This window comes from Equus quagga, chromosome 3 (assembly GCF_021613505.1).
Source record: "Equus quagga isolate Etosha38 chromosome 3, UCLA_HA_Equagga_1.0, whole genome shotgun sequence".
NCBI lineage: Eukaryota > Metazoa > Chordata > Mammalia > Perissodactyla > Equidae > Equus > Equus quagga.
The window spans coordinates 87,365,757-87,388,198 of record NC_060269.1 but is presented as its reverse complement, the minus strand read 5'-3'; the positions used below and the strand labels follow the sequence as shown (position 1 = coordinate 87,388,198).

Here is a 22,442-nt window from a genome sequence, read left to right as displayed (position 1 = left end):
TCCTCAGGTCTGTGCTCAAATGTCCCCTTCTCAGTGAGGTCCTCCCCGTTTAAACCTGTATTCTCCTCTCCACTCCTCAGCCTCCTTTCCTGCTTTATTTTTCTCTATAGAATTTTTCACCATCTAACTTGTTCTATACCTTACATATGTATTTTGGTTCTTTGTCAGTTTCCCACACAACACTGTAATCTTCATGCAGGCAGAGATTTCTTCCCCTGTGTTCACTGCTATGTCCCTAAAATCTACAGCAATTCCTGGCACATAGCAAGTGCTCAAAGAATATTTGTTGAATGAATATTTTAGAAAAATAATTCTGGCTCCAACGTGTATTGATTTGCCTACTATGAAAAAAAATTTTTAAATGTGGTTTTATAAAACTATGAAATAGCATATCTTTTCATATTATATCTTCCGGCATCAATATACATCTTCATATCAGTAAGTGTGTGCTCTCAGCATTTCCCTCCTCCTTTTCTCCCCTACTAATAAGCCAAAGGCTATTTTTTCCCTCCTCTGCTCAACATACAAACTGAAAGACTCAAAGAATCTAGCAAAAATGCAAAACAGAAAGATTTGGTTACAATGCTTTCTTCCTGCTCCTAAAGATTAGTTAAGACTGGGCTTGAGGGAAGGAGAAGAAAGAGCGGAGCAGTGACTAACTTATGAAGAAGGAAGGGCTGATGCCTCAGAAGTGGGAGGGAGGAACAGGACCTCCCATCCAACAGAGCACCAATGAGCTAAAAGGAGCCAACCCTGGGCGGCTCTACACTGGACAGTTAGCCCTGAACAGAGAGATGGATGCTTTTCGTGAGAGGGGACATGAAGTAAAGCTCCACCCGGCTGATAAAATGGAATCAAGTAGAACCAGGTAGGAATTTCCCTATTAGATGAGATGAAAAAACAAAAGAAGAAAAATTATAAAGCAGTATTGATTGGTGAACATAAAATTGGAACGCATAAGTAATTTTCTTTGCCTATAAACTATTTAAATGGCACAGAAACTCTCATGCCATAGACATAAGACAAGGGACCTCACCCACTCTAAGAAAGAAGAAAAGAGCAAATACTCACTAAACTTAGAATTTTTAATAGCTTCTACCATCATTTCTTCTTCAACAGTGAGAATTGCTTGTATCTCAGTCATTTGATGACCTTGATTTATTCATTAAAACATTTTTTTGTAAATTCTGTTCCTAGGGCCTTTGCCTTAAGAAAAATTGACTTCTTATAGCCTTAGTATTGGAAGAGATGGACCTCAAGCTGTCAAAGCAGTGGTTATCAAACTTCAGCACGCATCAGAATTCCCTGGAGGGCTTGTCAAACAGGCTGCTGGGCCCCACCTCAGAGGTTCTGACTCACAGGTCAGAGGTGAGGCTTGAGAACCTGCATTCTAATGAATTCCTAGGTGATGTTGATGCTGTTGGTTGGGGTACCACACTTGTAAGAACCGCTGACTAAAGTATGGTATTTAACTCTTAAAGGGGTATAAGCATGTCTGGCTTCCATTAGCTGCTTTGTCTTTCTTGAACAACTTACATCCCTAGTCCCCAGCACAGGGTGGGCTCTCAATAGATATTTGCTGAATGAATGAGTTAGGTTTGTTTCTAAAGCCAAACTAAAGCAATCATACATCATTATATCCACACCGAATTTTTTACCAGTTAGAGATATAAAACCTCTATATTATGAACATAGTTTGTAAATGAAAGAGACATTTATAGAATAAGGCTTTAGTTTTTTGTGTTATTTAATAAGTTGAGACTTTGATTTTACACCATAAAAATAACATGCTAAAATACCATTCTTTAATTATCCAGAGCTAATGAGAAAATTGAACTGATACATAAATGGTTAATTCAAGTCAACGAAAGGCTACATGACATCACTGTTCGTGGTGCCAACTCAAGTTTTGCAGTAGTTCAAAGGAAAAAAAAAAAGGCAGGTGGGGGGGTGGCAATATTTGAGGCATCGTACCACATACAGCACTATAGCAATACTGAACACAAAAGCACCTGGCTGGGCCACCATCACACACTCATCATAAGCTAATGTTTTGCACAGATGCCTTATTTGTATGTATCAACTTGTGTGATAGCTTGTTAACATTAAGAACATGCAGTGCACAAAAATATTTTATTAAACCATATTTTTAACTTTTTAGTATTATACTTTGTGACGCACTATTACATTTTTGGGTCATCAAAATAAGAGACTGATCATTTAAAATTAATTTGTTTCTAAAAGAGGAACAAGAAACCAGTAACTAAAATGATGACTCAAAATGGTGGTACAACATACTCAGAAGGAATCAAGCAAACAAGTGAAACATAAAAATCAAAAAAAATTTTTTCTACCATAAAACTTAACATCACAATTTATTTTCAGCAAAACCACACCATCTATCATATTAATTTAATGCTGTTCTTTTGAATTTTATTTTTTTAATTTGACTGGTATTTAATTTATAAATCTGTTGGTTTTATAGTTATATAAAAATTATAAGCATAAAGATGTTATATAGTTTTGTTTGTACGTTTGAATAATTTTATAATAAAAAAGATTACTGATGAGAATTTTTTCCCTGTAATTGGCTCCATACACATTATTCAATGTTATCATTTTCTTAACTATTTTTCCTATCTCTAATCTTGCCTCTGCTCTAATCCTTTCCCTACTTTGTAGCCAGAGTTGCACGTGTATGACACAAATCTTATCATGTCCCTTCCTTCTGATAAACTTTTCAATGGCTCCCCCTTTTTCGTCTGGATAAATTCTAACTTCCCTAAAATGACATAGAAGATCCTTCATCATCTGGCACCTGCTTCTCTCTCCAGACTCATGGCTGACATCTCCTCGTCTCCACCCATAGTCACTTGGACCCTTTTGGTTTTCTGGTTTTGTTCTCATTTGGATCAAAGTCTTTGTCTGTGCTGTTCCATCTGCCTGAAATGCTGTTCTCCTAATCTCATTGGACCTGCTTAACTCCCTGTCTTTTGTAAGACTTAGCTTGGATGTCAATTCCTCTTAAGTCCTCGCCAACCCTCTCCACAGCACTCCAATTACCCATAATAATATTATCATTTCCTGTTTTCTTGTGTGTGTTTCCCAAGAGTCTGTGGACACTTCTAGAGCAGGCACTGTGTCAATATTAATTATTGAATTCCTCTCAAAATCCTGGCATGTAAAAAGCGCTAAACAAACTTTTTAAAATATAAGAATGAAACTTAATGATAGAGCAAATAGATCTGAATTTATACAATTTTTAAATAAACCAAGCCACTATCAGATTAATCACCCTGGCGACCCTCCTGCAGTCGTCAGGAAAGCTGGAGTGCTGAGCTGTGGTGAACCCCTGAAGCCCTTCCCTGGGGATGCCTTGTCCCTTTACAGACACTAAACACCCTCAGCACTGGGCCTGAGAAATGATCCACAGTCTCCAGCCTGGGAAGCTCCATGAGGGCAGCAAATGTCTCCCATTGGATCCCAGTGCCAGGCACACAGAGGATGCTTAATAAATCCTGGTTGCCTACTATAACCTGCTCACAGTTCCTGACCAGCCTTTTTTCTGGCCATTAGTGCATGATCAGATTTAATTCAGACAGCCAGCTGGATATTTGTTCCTGAACTCTCAGTGACTTGCCCAAATTTAACTTTTACCCCCCATCACCTTCCTCTTTTGTTTTGATTTACTTTCTCCCTTGTACTCAACTTCCAAAAACTGAAAGCAGTTGATGGGTAGCGTGGTTTTGATTTAGTCTTCTGTTTTTCTTTCCGGAGACAAGAGGTAGGAAGAATGAGAAACGGATTTGGAGAAATGAGGATAGAAAAAGTAGAAAGAGAATATTCTGCTTTTTTTCCCTCCTGAAGCCAATATTAACAGCTGGTGCTAATGTAACCTCTAAATTTCTATTTATAAGGAAAGAAACCTGAAGAGGCTACCAATTATTTGAATACTTATGAGATACGACCTTCTTGTTATGGGTCCACAATTTAAATCAATTTGGTGGTGCAGTAAATAGGGATTAGACTAAAATAAGGAAATTAGTTTTCCAGAATAAAAGTAATAATAATAATACCTTGTTCATTTTCAACTTTAAGTATGTGAATATTCGTGAAAGGGAACTTAAATAAAAACTTTAAATAAAAACTAAAAGGAAATGAGATTACAGACTTGATTTTGGCAACATAAATATATTAACTAATATAAGATTAATATTAATTTATCTCAGTACTTTGTAAATTTGTTATCAAGATTTCCTCTCTCTTAAACTCTCAAGACTAGTCTCCTAAAGGCAAAGAAAAAAATTACTATGTTATGCAATTTACAAAGGAAGCATCTGGGGAAGGGAGTTAATTATAGTATTTGAGAGTAAAAATGCTACCCTTTATCACTGTTCATGAATTTGCTAAACTGGAATATTATGTGGTAAACAGTATTCAGATCTTTCAAGGGAGATAATAACACGTTTCTTATTATAAGAGGGCTATGAGGATTAATTAGTTAATATTAGTAAAGAATCTTAAAGATGAAATGCTGCCCTCCCTTCTTTAAGTGTCACCAAAAGCATCAAACAAGTGACAATCCATATTCCCTTCTTCAGGTTTTGAAAAGGTCCTTCCAGTACTGTGCAATTATCTAACTTTTTCATGTTAGAATCCAAAATTTGAGACCCACATCCATGCACAAAAATGTTCAGTTCTTTTCTGAAAATACCTATAATATCATTCAGATCAATTTGGGATTTTCAAAGATCAAAAATGCCCATCCTAGGAATGATAGTATGAAGATTGTTGAACCTCATTTGCTTTCCAGAATTTGATGTCATACACAAATACTCAACTTAAAATTCCTCTACAATGAAAAAAGATTAAGAAAAATATAAAACACCTATTATTTAGACAACAGCTTCAAAACGCAATGTGGTATATTTGTAGAGCTTTCCTTACATATCTCTCTTAAAAGCAATGGGATATTCAGAACCGATTATTCCTGGAATTCAATTTGCCTTTCCACCCTCTGGAATTTGGGGCCACAGGCAAGATAACTATGTACCCAAGTTCAGACACTGGTAGCAAAGAGTGAGCGTCTCCCTCTCAATGGCAACATCTTCAGGCAAAGAAAGCAAATTTTAAAAGGATAAAAAAAACAAGCTAAGCCTAAGAAGAGGGGAAAAGCAGATGAGAAGGGCATAGACTGTAATTCTCAAGGGTTTTGAACAAGTTCCCTGAAAGAGCTTCGGGCACCAGAGCAGGGTTGCTCAACCTTGACACTACTGACATTTGTGCCAAATAAGTCTTTGTTGTGAGGGCTGTCCTGGGCACTGGTAGGAGGTTTAGCAGCATCCCTGGCCTCTACTTATAGATTCTGGTAGCATTTTGCATCACGCTCCATCCCCTGACAGGTTATAACAACCAAAAATAACTCAGTTATTAACCCCGATATTGTCAAATGTCTCCCCCGGGGGGAGGACTGTCCCCAGCTGAGAACCAGGGACAAGATTTGGCACAAGGAGACGAACAACATTGGAAGTGCCCGCCTACAACAACCACTTGGAACTTTCATTGTGACAAAGTGGAGGGGATGGCCAATCCAAGAGTTAGAGTTAGAAATTACAAATGAGGCCACCAAAAATTATGATTATTTGGATCCACTAGCTGAGGGAAAGAATTTGGATAAGAAGAACCACCTTTGAGTGATGTCTGCTGGGAACAGACACTTAGAGTAGCCACAGCCATAAGTAACTGCCAATGGAAGCTCCATATCGTATACTCAGCAGCGAGGGTCATGGTATGGAGCTATTATGCTCTTTAATGAAGAGAAGAGTCTACTAGCGTCTTCCAGGAAATTTGATGGGCTTAAATACCAGAAACTTCTTGCAGGAGATTCACTGAGTTTCATTTAATTCATTAAATATTTATTGAGCACTCAATATGTGTCAGGCCCTGTGCTGGCTGTCAGGAATACAAAGATAAAAACAGTCTGCCCTCAAGGAACTTATGCTCCAGAAAGAAACACAATTATAACAAGACCGGTCGGCAGATTCCTGGTACAGGTTGTGACCCAGGCAAAGAGGGTCCCAATTCCCCACACTGAAACCACCACGTAGCTAGAACTTCAAAATCATAATACTCTTCATTTTTAAAGAGCAAAACCTGCTTAGCTTTTTCTCTATTCAAATGCTCTTATTTTTGCCCCCCTCTCATTGTAAATTTCTCAGGCATTTCACTGGCATTTCAGGCAGCTGCTTTTTCTTCATTTCAGAGCAATCAATATATGAATGTTTTAAATAGCAAAAAAGCACTTCAGCTGCATATTTATCTTTCTGCTGGCATACATGTGCACACTCATTTGGATTTACGTGTTGCTGCTAGCCAGCCAAAGTCAGCAAGCCTTCCTGAAAAAGCATTTGACTCAATGATGACCGAAGTACTGTCATTTCTCAATCAGGCCTAGCTGACTAATAATAGCAAGGTAACATTATTAATAAATTACTGGTATGGCTAGTTAGGGAATGGACAATCCAATTACGTACAGTTTTTAACTCCCTACTGGCAAAATGCTCACTACTTTTGCACATGATTCCCAGGCCCATCTTCAGTGCAATTGAAGCACAGCCTTTGTAGACGAGTCGTTAGTATTCAGAATAAGAAACAATTGCTTAGAACAGGAAACACAGAAGCCAGACATTTGGCAGCATCACACAGAGTTCACTGCTGAAGCCAACCAGCACAGTGACTCTGGGCTGACAGTAACTGGCCTGTGTTGCTATGGAAACAGCAGTGAGCTGTGTTAGTAAATAGTGTGGGTTCTCTCACCTGCCTGGATGTAAATTCAGAATTTACTGTTAATTTTTAAGTCCACTATTTCTAAGTGACCTATTTATGGAGTAAATACTAGAAATCACTCTTTGCTTCAGAAAAAACATGCCAACATTTGTAAAGACATCTGAATCTTAAGGAATCCAAACACAATGAAATTTTGTTCTGCAGAATACCTGACAAAAAAAAACCCAGTCTATCTGTTCATTCTAATGGTTGTTTATTTTGCCAAAAACTAGTTCCTAAAAATACATAAATAAAATAAAAATAAATAGTAAGGATGTCAGTGTAACGCTCATCACAAAGAAAAAGACTTCCAAAATCAGGGTGCAGTTTCAAACCACTCTTTAACTTTGTTTCAAGTCATAGCTGTAAAAAAGTGATATTTATTTTAAATTTCTCTCATCCTCACTTATAGCTGAATGAGCTAAATAAGGCTTTCTCCTGCCCACTTTTGACTCCAACATCCCATTGAGGGAATTCCTCTGTCTTGATAATTACAATAATTATTACCAGTAATTTACAGATGTATAAAGTACGACAGAAGAAAACTGTCTTGAGTATAGAAATTCAGGGGGAAAGCATACAGTAAGCCTCTAAGTCTCAGCTCTCTTAATCCATATCTCTCCTAGGTCACTCTAGCTTCATTGAGGCTCTTCTTTCAACTTTTTTCAATTTCATGCTAAATTAAATTTTCTCATAAAGTCTACAGGTGAAAAAGTTATTTGGTTTTTTGCTCTGAGCAGCCAATTCTCCCCTATCAACAATCACCCTCTTCTGTGACTTCTACTTTCATTCATCAATAAACATTTACCAGGTAAACGTCGACGTGTCATGTGCTATATGCTTGGCAAAGGAGGAAATGGTACAAAGATAAATAAAACACGTTTTCTGCTTTTGAAGAGCTAGTCTAGTGGGAAAAACAGAAATATAGCTAGATAGACCACAATTTGGTAAGCGCTGTAGCAGACATAGATGTAAAGTGCAATGAGAGCATTATGAGGTAAAAAGCTAATTTTGCTTAGGGAAATAGAAAAGGTCCCATTGAGAAGGCAGTATCTTCACTATATCTGAAAGAGCAAAGAGGAGATTTATACCTGTTAGTTGGGAAAAGCTCGTACTAAAATACAATTTTCATAAAGTTAAAAACATTACTCTCACTCATATATAAACTGAGCGTGTGTCAAGTAGTTTGACTTACAGAGATTTATGTCCTTGGCTGGACAAACTTCCTTTGCATTGCCATGAACAGGAATCATTTGTATTGCAATGGAGAAGAGTCATTTGCATCGCTCTCAGTTTTCTACGTCTTCTACCACTACAAAGTTGTAAAATAGTCTAGTCAATAGAAAGTCAGTCAACGCCGCCTACCCCTGTAGAATCAACAATCCCCAGAGGAAACTCTGAATGACACCCCGTAACCCCTTTAGTGCATTTCCAGGCCTTGAACAATTTTTCCTGACACAGAAAAGAGGCATCCAAGATTTGGGAAAAATACGGTTAAAAACAGAGATGTGACAAAGTAAATACTTAGATAGGACTAAATATGACGCTGTGGGAGGAGAGGGGCATCAACGCAGTCACGGAAAGAAGTTAACATTACACTGGAATGGGGGCTTGGGGTCAGTTGTGAAGGATCTCATGTGCTGTGCAAAAGAGTTTTGACTTTGTCCAAAACCACTGAGAAGCCATCGAAGGATTTTAAACTTTAAAGTGTCAAGCTAAAAGATGTTTTCTGTTTCCCCACTCTTAATTCTTAATTTATTCAAATCTGCATTTTTTTACATTTATGGCTTATTTGGGGGGTATTTCATATCCCAATATTGAATTTATTACTGTTTGTTTTCTAAACTTCATGATGTCTCTATTTCTATCCATATTTCCATTCATAAATGCTAACCTATGAAAAAGTCATGTAGACTTTGGAAAACTCAAGCAATTATCATTAGATTGTTTTAAGATTACTCCTGGAGAAAGCTATGTTTCCATTAAATAAGAATATAAAAAATCATTTTCAGTAACTAAAGGATAGTTAGTCATATGCTGGAATAAAGAATCATGGGGCCCAGCCCAGTGGCACAGCGGTTAAGTGCGCACATTCCACTTTGGCAGCCCGGGGTTTGCCAGTTCAGATCCCGGGTATGGACACGGCACCACTTGGCAAGCCATGCTGTGGTAGGCGTCCTGCATATAAAGTGGAGGTAGATGGGCACAGATGTTAGGGCCAGTCTTCCTCAGCAAAAAGAAGATTGGCAGCAGTTAGCTCAGGGCTAATCTTCCTCAAAAAAAAAAAAAAGAATCAAAGAAAAAGTAATTCTAAAAGATAACGGTAAAGCAGAAGAACAGATATATGATTTTATTGTTGTGTATTTCAAATTTCAACAAAAATTGAAATAAAACAAAAACTGACACCACCATTTTCATTTTAAGACAAACAGGAGTCTGTGCTGGTACTCATTATTTTTAAAAAATCAAGGAAATGGAATCAATTTTCATGCCAAAGATTATCACAATTTAAAATAATACAATTATCGTACAAAAAAACATAATCTGTTTGATAATATTGGGACTTTATTTTATATACACTAATGCAAGAATTATCAAACTTTTCTCCAGACCCTCTTAAAAATAATTGAGGACCCCAAAGAGCTTCCATTTAGCATCATTAGAGCTATCAGATTTACCATTTCAGAAATTTAAGCTAAGAAAATTTTTAAGTGTCTATTTGTTCAAATAACCATAATAAACCCAAAAAATATTAACAAAATTAATCTATTTTCATAAAAACATTTTCCCAAAACTGAGTGAGAAGAACGGCACTGTGGTATATTTTTGCAAGTCTCTTTAATATCTGGCTTAATAGACGACAACCAGCTTCCCATATTGGTTTTGCATTCAATCTGTCGAGCTATCACATATCGTGCAGCCTCTGGTAAACTTTACTGTATAGTCCTGAAAGGATGAGTGTGAAAAAAGGTAAATAGTATCTTGGCATTATTATGCAAAGATTTTTGGCCCTGCAGATTTCTTGCAAGATCTCAGGAACTTCCAGGGACCCCCAAAGCACACTTTGAGAACCACTGCATTAATGTATTCCCCAAAACTACTTTCTAATCTCTCCAATCTGGTCAGAAGCAAATTAGTTGCATCCATTTAAGAATCCCAAAGATACCATTACATTTGGTCTTAAAACTGTAAATATGATGTAGTGTGCCCAGAATCATTATGGAAAACAAAATATGCACTATAGTAGATTGGAATTTTCTTCTTCGGTATTTCAAGATAAAAAATAAATTTTCTTAGAGGGAGAATCAAAGAGAAGTTGCGGCATGTATGTGCTGTTTACTTTTGGAAAAGTTTCAACAACTAAAAAACAGATTTAACTCTAACATTTTCTGTGGTAACCTCTACCCATTGAATGAAAATCTTGCCCTGAAGGCCATGAGCTAAACTTGCAGGAATAATTACTCTCTGTATGTGCCCATGTGCACATGTAGCCTTTGTTGGGGAAAAAAATCTACTTTGAATTCCAGGTATTTCTAAGTGGTTAAAGCAAGCTTAACATCTATAATCCAAGCCTGGGTGTAATGACCTTCAAAGTCTGTGCAGTCATTCAAATTGTAAACCATATGTCACAAGAGAGGCCAGAAGAGAAAATGAAGCATAACTAATGTCATCTACCAGCGGAAAAAAGTCTTCAGCTGATACACAATGGTATAAATTGAGCTAATTTTCCATAAAAGGTGTGTTCAGGTCCCTTAATTAGAAAATAAATATATGCTTACATAGTCTACTTGGTGATAGAAGGAGTCTATGGGTTTACACTGCACAGAGTTTCAGACTGTGTTTTTCATATGCTAAGGGCAGATCTTTGAGCCTTTCTGATGCGCCACTGAGAGCTACCTAGGGTGGTAGAACCCCAATTCTATTCAACTGGCCTAATATTTTTTACAAGGAACTCTTACACATGTACATGAGTGTGGGGACTAGAGAGCTGGAAGAGTGTTAGAAAATGGAACATTGATTCTCATACAAGGAACTTTAAGAGAAGTACAGAGGGCTATGGAGATTCCTAGAGAGAAGGGAGTGATTTAGGTTGGGATAGGAGAAAGAGTTGGAGGTGAAAGACACAGACCTACACAGGCAACTACGATTTCAAAAGGTTGAGATGGCAAACGAGGTTCCCAGGGAAAAGAAATAGCTGTAAGAGACAGGAAATAGAAACATGTGACTCACATTCAGGAAATAGTGAAGAGTCTAGTTTCGTTGGGGCATAGGGTTGTTGGGCAAATAGGGTAAGGTAAACAGGAACAGTAGAATGATGCTATATTGTAAAGGTCCTTGAATTCCTGGCTGAGAAGTTTGTAGTTAATTCTGAGGCAAGAGGGAATAATTAAAATTTTTAAGTAGTGGTCTGAGCGTCTCACATCAGATAGATTAGAGAAGCATAATAGGACTCTAATAAGTAGCCATTATCCGAGTCAGGGCAAGAAGCAATGAATGAGTCCTGACCTGGAGCCCTAACCATGGAATTATAGAGGCAAGAGTCATTTTCCAGGTAGAATCTACAAAATGTACCAACAGGCAAGAATAATGGTTAATAGAGAAAGACCTCTCAAAAATTATCCAGATTCTGACCCTAGTCCATTAGGGAAATGACGATATCATTAATATTAATAGAAAAGTACAAAAAAGAAACAAATTGATTTGGGGGAAAGAAAACAGTTGTTGAACATGGTGAATTTCAGATTCAAGGTTAAGCAGGCATTTGAAAATAGAGAATAGGGTCTGAGGCTCATCTGTTTGTGATCTTTAGACGTCTTTTTAATACCTTAAACCTCCAGGAGAAAAAAAGAATTAGTTTTATTATCTAACACAAAAAATAAATTGATTTTATCATTGCATTTTCTTCAAAAAGGAGGAAACATCAGACATTATAATCCTATATTTCTGCATAGAGCTTAAAATGAGGAGAGTCTTCTTTTTTTGCTGACTTGGTATCTTGACTTGAAGATTATAGAGGGAAAAGAAAAAAAAGGGGAAAGAAAATAAACATTTAAGAGGACATGGTAATATAATACCTTTATGCCTCTATTCTTACATGAATTTCTGTAGGTCATCCCTCTTTTTGCAAGTGAGGATGTATCTCATGGTAAGTTTAGTTACATTATAAATAGCCTCTTAGGTACATCTATCCCAGAATAACACCCACTAGCTACTTATCTGATGAATCGTCAGGATTTTAGCTTAGTTTAGAAGAGGCTGGGGGAATAACACACCTGCTCTGCTGACCAAGGAGAAAGGAGATTTTCAAAGCTATCTGGGATTGGAAGGAAAACATATCTTTTAAAAAATGAAAAAACATCTACTTTTTATGCTAATTTTGCTAATATAACTGGCATTCAGGAGTTATTAAAGCTATCTCTTCAGATATCTAAATTTTATTCCATGAACTTCATTTCATAATACTAAAAACTCTCAAGACGGTGATGAATGGGTTAACATATGTAAAGTCCTTAGAACAGTGCTTGGCACATAGTCAGGTGCAACTTAAATAGTGCTGTCATCATCACCATCATCATTTTCATCATGTTCGTCAATAGCTGAAAACTTTGGACAGTGAAATTTCTTCCATTTATAAAATTGAAAAAGAATCCTACAATCCTCACATTAAAGTTAAAAGGAAAAGAATCCTTTCAAATTCAAAGTCTTACAGGAGAGTATTCTTTGTTGGCAGTGAGATCTGGCGTCCATTTTGTTATTTATTCTGTAACTTGCTTCCTTATTTAAAAACTCTACTTCCTGTTCTGTAACTAAAATGAAAAATAATTGAGGCTCAAATGAAGTCCCACACTCCCCAGTGACGTCATTCAATGCCCACGTCTCCACCGTTGCCACCGACAAATCACGGTCAGGTACACAAAGGACAGCTGAACTCTGGCACGCAGATCTCTTGATACCTCTATGCGCACATACTGCATCAATGTAATAAGTGAAGGGGGCTTCTGATCAGGAAGTAGAGACCAACAGCCCCACTGCCTTCAGCCACCTGCCACCTGCATTCAACGGTCTGCAGGACAATTTCATCAAGGAGATGCTTCTAGCAATACTAATGTGAACATAAAATCAACCCCTTGACTCGTCCTTTCCTGGTCATAACCTGGAAATCATTTGTGGTGCTTAAAATTAGCTCCAGAGACAGCTCGTCCTGGTTCAAATCCCCGTACCTTCCAAGTACGTGACCTTGGGAAAGGTACTAACCTCTCTCCTCCTCAGTGACCAAGTCATCAAATAGGGATAATGACAGACCCTTCTTCACTGAGCTGTTAAGAAGAACCAAGGAGTTCAGCCACGTGAAAAGATTAGAGCAGTGCCCGGCATGAACGAGGTGCTTACTAAATGTAACCTGGGCCAGCAATGATGCGTGTGCAGACCATGCACAGGCCTAAGGGTTGGCTGCTCTCCACTCTCCTTTGAACTCGTAGAGTGTGTTAGTCACACCCTCAGCAAATTCATAATACTCTCCATTTTGCTTTTTATTCAAAAGTACAGAGAATATATTTCTTAAATATGAGTCATCCATTTATATAGCAAGTAATATGTAACTAACCGACCTGATAACGTGTGACGGTTTCTGATCAATGCGCATAGTACATTGGCTCCTCCGTTAGTAACTTCCTTACAAGCAACATAAATACACAAGTATTTTTTAAAATATCAGTATATAATGTCAAGGGAGAAGTTGATCCTAAAATTGCAGGCAGCCTAAAAATTCATTGAACTGTTTTCCCCTTCCGCAGCTCGAGCTCTGTTTTTAAAATATCGCTCACTTCCTTGAGGCACTATTTATGATGGCTTGCTCTCAGTTGTTATTTTTTCCTAATTTCTCACTGTGTGATTTAGTGGTTTTTCTTCTCAAGGAAGATTCTTTATGCCTGTCCTGCTGTGGGATGCTTTTCATGAAGGTAGCTGTAATTATTTACTCCGCATCTCCTACTGTGGCACGGGTCAGAGCATGACTTGCAAGAGGGGCTGTTACATAGGTTACCTGTGAGAGCCCAAGGTCAGAGCCAGCCCAGAAACTCAAAGTATGAGGAAGCCAAATTCCCAGCACTGTATGATTACTCAGTTTTAAGTTAAACACACACACACACAAAATCATGAGGATTGCACACATTTGTCCTCAAAAACAAACATATGCTAACAAGTATGACACACTTATATTATTGAATAGAATAAATGTGTTAAAGATCAACAAAAATGGGTCAACACTAATAAAGAAACTTAAAAGATAAAATAGTATTAAGCAGATGAAAATTATAAATAGGAAATCCTAGGCTCTTCTTATTATTCATTAGTTTTATAGATAACCCAAGGTGAATCTCTACCTTTTCTCTAATGCTCAATTTTTCCACCGTGGCTGCGTAAATTTTTAGATGGCACTGATTTTACATTAGGGGACACCTTCAGGACAATTCCTGCTTGGAGTTTCAGGACCTCCATCCCCAACATTGCCACTAAGAATAACAATTTTTTATCTTGTGGAGAACAAACGCAACTGGAAAACACCACGACTACACATCCTCACCAAATGATCCCAACTTCCATCTTCCCCTTTGCAGAGAGAGACCCATCGTTCAGAGTTTCTGCCCCCAGGATGATAGTGGACAGGTGTGGCCCTTACTCCCCAGATGGCTGCTTACGATTTTCACTATTATAAATTATATTGGAAGAATGTCTTTATATGTTTTTTGATTACACACATAAAATGCATTCTAGAAATGGAATTACTAAACCCAACAGGGCAAGCATTTCTAGAGAGCTTACAACACACTGTATTGTCAAATTACCTTCCAAGAGTGCTGTACCAGAATAGCTTTTGCCATTAATTTTACTTATGTTTATGTACAGAGTTGTTTTCTAAAGTAAATAAGAGGAATTGTATAATTTTGGTAAAGTTACACATTTTCTGATGCTGAGATACATACACCAAGCAAGCAAAATTAAGTGTAAAGGTCATTCAACCTTAAATGCAGATTTGCATTAAAATTTCTTCCCCTAGACGTATTGAAAAAATTTTTTATACCTTCTGATACATACAAAAAAATAAATAAATAAAATAGTTTCTTCCCTAAAGCAGCAAAAAGTTGCACACTTAAGATTTCTCTGCTCTGTGCAGACAAATCTCTACATCAATTGTTCTTTTTTCTTTTTTTTTGGTGAGGAAGATTGTCCCTGAGCTAACATCTGTGCCAGCCTTCCTCTATTTTGTATGTGGGATGCCTCCACAGCATGACTTGATGGGTGGTGCGTAGGTCTGTGCCCAGGATCTGACCCACGAACCCTGGGCCGCCAAAGCAGAGCATGCGAACATAACCACTACACCACCCGACCAGTCCCTCTACACCTAATCTTAAATGAGATTTGGTAAATTTTCCTTAAAAAGACTCTGTTGTTAGAGTGATATCTTCTTAAGAAAAGCTCCTGTATCTCAACAAAACTGGAAAAAAAAGAAGAAATGCTCTGCAACCGGGACTGGGGCTGCTCCCCATCTAAAGCTGTTTGGACCAGGGGGCTTTCCCAGCTCCAGAAGCAACACAAATCCCATAAGGCCAATGCCACACCAAACAACAAAGGACAAAAGAGAGAAATAACACAGGAAGAATATTGGCGTATCCAATCCTTAGCCAAACATACATGGATAGATGACTTACCACGCGGACCCAAAACAACAGTCACATCGGAAAAAGTTTTGCAGTGAGGTGAAACCTGGCGTTTACATAGTTTTCTCTGTTCTAAATCAAAGTTGACCAAGCAATTTAAAACCAACTTTTTATTAAAGAGAGAGACAGAGAATGTTGACATATAAATACAAATCTGAATTGGTCATATGACTAATGATAGCTGCATAAGAATTATCTTTTCCAGTGAAATCTCACAGGAAATTCAATAACATATAAACTGTGTGTGTGTGTCTTTGTCTCTCTGTCCAATCTGTCTGTCCCTCTGTCCCCTCTCCCTGCCTCTCTTTTTTCTCTCACATATACACAGACTAAAAAAGTATGAATTAAGGAGAAACACCACAATTTTAAAGTACAAATGAAATTGCAATTATTCTGCATTGATCAAAACAAGTTAGAAAAGTAAAGCATTTTACTTTTATTAAGATGCACAAAAGCACCAGCCCAGTGGCATCGTGGTTAAGTTTGCATGCTCTGCTTGGGCAGCCCGGGGTTCGCCTTTTCAGATCCCAGGCACAGACCTACGCACCACTTATCAAGCCATGCTGTGGCAGATGTCCCACATGTAAAGTAGAGGAAGATGGGCACAGATATTAGCTCAGGGCCAGTCTTCCTCAAGAAAAGAGAGGAGGATTGGCAGTGGATGTTAGCTCAGGGCTAATCTTCCTCAAAAAAAAAAAAAAAGATGCACAAAAAATTATGAGGTGAAGTGATTTTCACTAAAGTTGAAAAAATAGTCATTGTGGCGCCAGCCTGGTGACGTAGCGGTTACGTTCATTAGCTCCGCTTTGGTGGCCTGACGTTCACAGGTTTGGATCCCTGGCGTGGACCTACACACCACTCATCAAGCCGTACTACAGCGGCATGCCACATACAAAATAGAGGAAGATTGGTACAGATGTTAGCTCAAGGACAATCTTCCTCAAGCAAAAAGAGGAAGATTAGCAACCAAGCTTAGCTCAGGGTCAATCTTCCTTACCAAAAAAAAATAATCATTGACTCAGAAAGCAGTAGCAGCATGCAGAGATCACTGGGTCCAAGGTGGCAAACTCGAATGCCCACAGGGACTACACAGGTTCATAGATTCGTGAAGAAGCTGAGTTGGGTCTGGGCAACTTGAACAGCACAGGAGCCACTGAAATGGCAATAACAACAATCAGTTGTGGCCATGGTAGAAATGGTCGGCTGATGCTTCAGATTTTATCATTTTACATGAGAGGGTTAAACTCTGGATTTTAAAGCGTTTCTAATTAATATTTAAAGTTTTTAAACTACTCACAAGCCTTACTTAACATGGATTCAGGCCAAAGTAAACGAGTTCGCAAGCTTTGATCTAGTCCAAGGTGAGGCCCATAAAGAAACCTGCCCAAAGTCACACAGTGAGTTCTTGGCCAACTCAAAGGAGGTTTTCTCCGTCCAAGAGAAGCGCCCACCACCACCACACACCACGTTGCATTCTCTGACAAAGCAGTGTTCCAAAACCATATGTGCCACATGTTTTCTGGAGCACTGCCATGAATCTGGCCGTCTCTCTCTTCCTCTTCCATCAGCCCCAGAGCCAGCTCAGCCTGACTAGTGCTGGCAGGGTTAATGCCCCGGGGGGGACCATCGACCCAACGGGAACGCCAGCCACTGCTCCCAAATGCTTCTGCCTCGGGGCCTTAAGCAGACAACCCTGCCAACCTAATGTTTGTCTCTCAGGGACTCTTGACCAAATGGAGCCCCAACTGCCCGAGGAGGAGAGCTCTTCCCCTGTCTCGCGTTCCCTCCCCTCACTCCTGCCATCTGGAATGACCTCTGAAATACACCAACTGTACTCTGGTCTCTCTCAGTCACTGCTGCAGACTGGATTTTTTGAAAATTTGTCTCTTTACAGGAAACTTTTGAAAGTAATGAGAAGTAGTCAAATCTAAAGGCCACAGTGGTTTGGGGAGGTGCGGAATCTAGCTCTGTTACCAAGCAGCTGTATGACCTTGAACAAGTCAGTGAAACTGTCCAGTTTGTAATTTTCATATTTGTGAAATGTAAGTGCCAGACTAGATATCTTGTGTTGTTCCAATTTCCATAGTCTTTAATCTGGAAGTGTACCTCCCAACCCATAGTTCAGAAACGATGAAACCACATAGGTAAGGCCCCTCTACATCTTGCTTCTTGGAATGTAATTCCAACTACAGTCTGTTACATTTCCAAATCTTAATGAGAGTTGGCAGTGATTTAAATGACACACATTTTCAGGAGTGATGCTTATTTCTATCCCAGGTTCCTAAATAGTCTAATACCAAATCAAGGAGAATGTCTCCATTTATCGCCAGGAAGGACAGTATCAGCGACTTAAAGTTTTAGGTAATAAAGAATCTTTACGGGTTGATTTACTAAACATCCTAAATGAAGTGTAGACCTGTTTTGTAACTCTAAGACAGCGATGTACTGCTCTCATCTGTAATATATCCCTTTTTAAATGTAGCTCTGTAAGGAATTGTCAGATAAATTTAAATGCCACTGTAAATCAAGTGTTCATAATTCCATAAAATCATGTCTTGATCTAAAGGATGAAAATATAGCCCCAAATTAATGCACATGTTTAAACAGCACTATAGCATGTTTGGAGTCACGAGACACTATTTACGGAGCAGCTTCTGACAATTTTGTTTACAGATCAGAAAAATTTGCATTTGTTTGTCCTTGGAACTTCTTTTTTGCATCAGCTTCTAGCTTCTCAGGAGACTGCATCCCTCGTATGTGAAATATTTTAGCACATGATCTAGTCAGCTAGCACACATTCTGCAGTGACTCTATTTATGGAACTCAGAGAATAAGGCAGCACAAAAAAGGAGATGTGAAGTTATGAATTGCAATATAAATTAATTGGCTGGGAGGAGGCAAATCGACCTGAGTGAGGCTATACAGAAGTCTAGCAGCCTTCTACCCAAGTCTGAGCTCCTTGCAGAGCTTAAAAGGGAAGAAGAGGCAGGATCTGGGAGGCAATCCTCTGGCAGAATTCAAGTTGAAGTCCACACTTGTTCTTATGACTAACCACCTTGTTCTGAGATGTCAGCAGCAACAGCAGCGGTTTGTTGTTCAATTTATATCAGATAAAGATCACTCCCCATGTTACCACAGTGCCTTATTACAGACTTGTCCTTGGGCCCAGAGAAGCCCCATTCTCTTTCCTGGGGATTTAAAGCCAATAACTGTGGCTTAGATGCTCACCAAGGTCATTCAAACTTTGAAATATTCAGGCCAGGAAAGAGAAAAATATTATTTTTCAGATCTCAGAGGAGAAAAGAGTTCATTTTGAAACCTAGCGTTTATCATAGCGGGGGATACAGCAGAAGTCCACCACACACGCTAGAAAGGAAATGCTCGTAATGAGAGGTAAACTTTCTCTCTGCTCTCTTCTTTATGGTCCCTCAGGAGCACCATCTGTGTCATCTCTAAATCTCTCAATGTGGTCTCACATTTCATTTCCATTATGACTTCAGGGCAGGCCAGGCAATGCACAAATCTGAAATAAATTAGAAATAGTGTTTGCCGACTCTCTGCCAGACATTGAACTAAATGCTTTATTTATGTAATCACATTGATAACTCACCAAATCGTATTGAGTGTCTTGGAGAACTAGCTTGTCTAAGACCACACAACAAGCAAGTGTCAGAATCGAAGTTGAAACCAAGTTTATCAGATTTTACAATCATAATCTCTCCTACAACAGCCTAAACAAAAATTGAAAATTCCAGAGAAAGATCATCATAATTTGGAAAGAATTCTACTACCGATATACACAGTTCCCCGTCATAGTCGTCCATGGAACCAGTGCCCCGTCAGAAAATTCTGTACAATGATAGAATCATCAAAAATCATTTTACTATTACATTCAAGAGTATAGCATTTATTATGTATAGAACTCATAAGTTGATTTTGGGATAATTAAGAGAGTTGAACCACGAAAGAAAACACACATTGAAAAAGTCTGTGTGAAAATAATGCCTATCTTAATCTAAAGAGAAATAATCTGCCTTCTAAGAAGTTCAAGTGAGAGCACAGGGGCATTTCTTTGCCATAATTAGAATTCAGGACTGAACTAATACTTAGTTTGTTATTGACCAATTTTAAATGGTAAAATTGAAAATATTGTACAGCTTCTCTTTGTTTGAGTGGAAAGTTCCCAAAAAGTTTTAGAGAAAGAATATCAATACTAGAGTCTAAGGGCCATATTATGCATTATAGGGGCTAGTTTGATAGCAGAACTGACAAGATATGAAGATAATAACCAATACCTGTTCATCACTTATTGTGTGCCAGACACTAGAATCGTACATTCATTATCTCAGTCCACACAAGGCTGTCTCTTAAGTACTATTAACATTCCCATTTTACAGAGGAAATGGAAGTTTAATGTGGTCAAAAACACCCAAATCATAAAACTTGTAAATAGATCAAGAATCAAGATTTGAAACCAAGTAGTATCTGATTTCAGATCCCTTACACTCTATCACCTTCATTTTATTTAGTATAAGGATGCAAGTTCTGATAGTTACTAGAAGGAGGCGTCCAGTAAAGAAGGCAATATTTAGGCAGAGGTATGATTAAAACTGGGAAAATATTCATAATGTCATTTTATTTGGACTTATCTCTCCTTCCTCTAAGGAATTATCTTCTGTTCACTTTGCTCACGTAATAATCAAATAAATTATTATAAACAGAATATATTTCATCTAGATAAACATAAGAAACTCATACTATCCATAAAATCTATTGCAAAAATTCTCTCATAAAGAGCATCATTAATGAGTCTGCTCCGCCCCCCAACCCCCCACCCCTATTTCTTAGTCAGTTCCCCTTTCCACGAGTTCTTGTCTATGAATTCCTTCCCCCTACTTATAAATCTGAGCACCTCTGAAACACATCTTTATTCACAAACACACACACACACGCACACATACACACACAGTCTCTATAACATTTGCTCTTCAAAGCAAAACTTGTCTATTTTAAGATTATTTTTTAGCTTATACTTCACAAGCTCTCATACTTTAGTTATTGCACTCTGTGCACATTGACTTCTAAATTGCTAATGACTTGGACAAAGACTTTCACACAAAGGAAATAGGGAGATCAATTTGGTTCCTAATTTCCAAATCTCCCTTCATTGTAATTTTAATTCAACCTTCTGTCCCTCTGAGCTTCCAACTAAAGTTGCACTTTGAACTGGAAAATCCTCCTAGCAAGGGAAAGCACCAGACACCAATCACTGAGGAAGCAGAGTTTCACAGGAAGAGAAAGGAGCAAAGGAATTTAGGAAGAATAATACCAATAGCTAACACCTATTGACCTGACCGGGTGCCCAGGCACTTTTACAGGACATAACTTATTTAATTCACAGAACAATCTTATGAGGAAAATTACAACTACTATCTCCATTTAAAAAAGAAACTGAGGCACGGTCATTTCTCAAAGTTATTCAAGTAATAGTTAGTGGAGACAAGATTTTGATGGTTTGGCTCTAAAGTCAGTTTGCTTAATCTTTATACTACGCTACCTCTCGTATTCCATTTATTGAATTAACATCATCAACAAGTACTACTACTAAGCAATCTTTTAGGTCAGTGCAGTGTTAGAAACTTCTCGAATTCCATCAAAACACAGCCCCAAGTATTTATGAGTGTTTATTATGAAAAACACATGTGCTTATATCTAGGAATTCAACTAGATTTCAAAAAGATTTGACCAAATCTGAATTTTTAAATAAAATTTATGTGATTAACATTGTTATTTTTGTTATAGTTTCAGTGTAAAGAAGTTTTTAAGTAGAAAATAATTTAGTGTAGAAGTTGCACCTTAATTCATTTCACCTTAATTGTTTCCTTAGTTGAAACAATGATACAAAGACTTAGATTGCTAATACATATTTAGCCAATATCAGCTAAGTCAATTATATGCAAAGACAAGAATACATAAAGAATGTATTCCCAAGCAGAATTTATTTGTCAACCGATATTAATTGAGCGCATAACCCCTTCATACGACATGACAGAGGACTGGTAAGAAGCAGGTGAGCCTATGCTGAGGATTTCTCAGTCCAAAGGGCTATGAGGACCAAGCAAATGCAGCATTACTTTTGCAGGGTATGAAAATGCCCAGCAGGGCCTTCATGGAATCAGTGACACTGCAAAACGAATGTGACATACCCGGTCAGAGACTGGAACTAGCAGGCATAGAATATTCCAGTCAGAAGGAAATGCACGAAAGGACGTGTTTGTTCAGGGAATAGCCAGAGTCTCAGATTCGCAGGGGCGGGAAATGAGGCTGGAAGGCCGTAAGGAGACTTGGCCGCTGTGGTAAGGAATTCAGACTTTGTGGGAGAACTCACTGGATGCGTGTAAGCTGGAAGGAGACATGTCCAATCTATTTTTAAAAATTCACTCTGACATCAGCGTGTCTGATGCATCCAAGTGAGGAGAGAGCTGAGGCAGGACGGAGGGAGCTACCGTGGTTTAGCCAGGAGATGGTAAGATCGGAGCCAGGGCGGAGGTGGTCGAGAGGAGATTTAATGGCAAGGTGGCCTGCCATAGCTTCTCCCTTCCTCTTGCAACTCCCCCTAACTGTTGACAAAGGAGGGTGACACAGCCCACTGGATAACAGCCTAAATTCCTTTTAGAGTAGGATGCCCCCGGAGTCATCTGTGGTCAGTTTATTCTAGATTTTTAAGATGAAGTAGCTCACAATCTACCAAGTACAAGTCTATAGCTCTTTTCACTATTGGGAAAGAAATTAAGCAATAATAAATAACAGAACTAAAAGTCAACCACATGCAGCAGGGAGATAAAATTGCTAATGAAAAACAGAGTAAACTGTTTATGCTAACAATCTCATACCCGTGCC

General features: G+C 38.3%; 1 protein-coding gene across 4 annotated transcripts in view; it reads right to left on the bottom strand.

The window, feature by feature from the left end:
- MAPK10 (mitogen-activated protein kinase 10) overlaps positions 1-22,442 on the bottom strand; it is a 295,415-nt gene that overhangs the window by 245,715 nt on the left and 27,258 nt on the right. For 3 of the 4 annotated variants that reach the window (XM_046656777.1, XM_046656778.1, XM_046656780.1), the window contains exon 1: positions 8,021-8,050. The exons of the other annotated variant lie outside the window; for it this stretch is intronic. The gene's annotated coding sequence lies outside the window, so the exon portion shown is untranslated. Of the gene's footprint in view, positions 1-8,020; positions 8,051-22,442 lie in introns of those variants that run through there. 4 annotated transcript variants of the gene reach the window in all.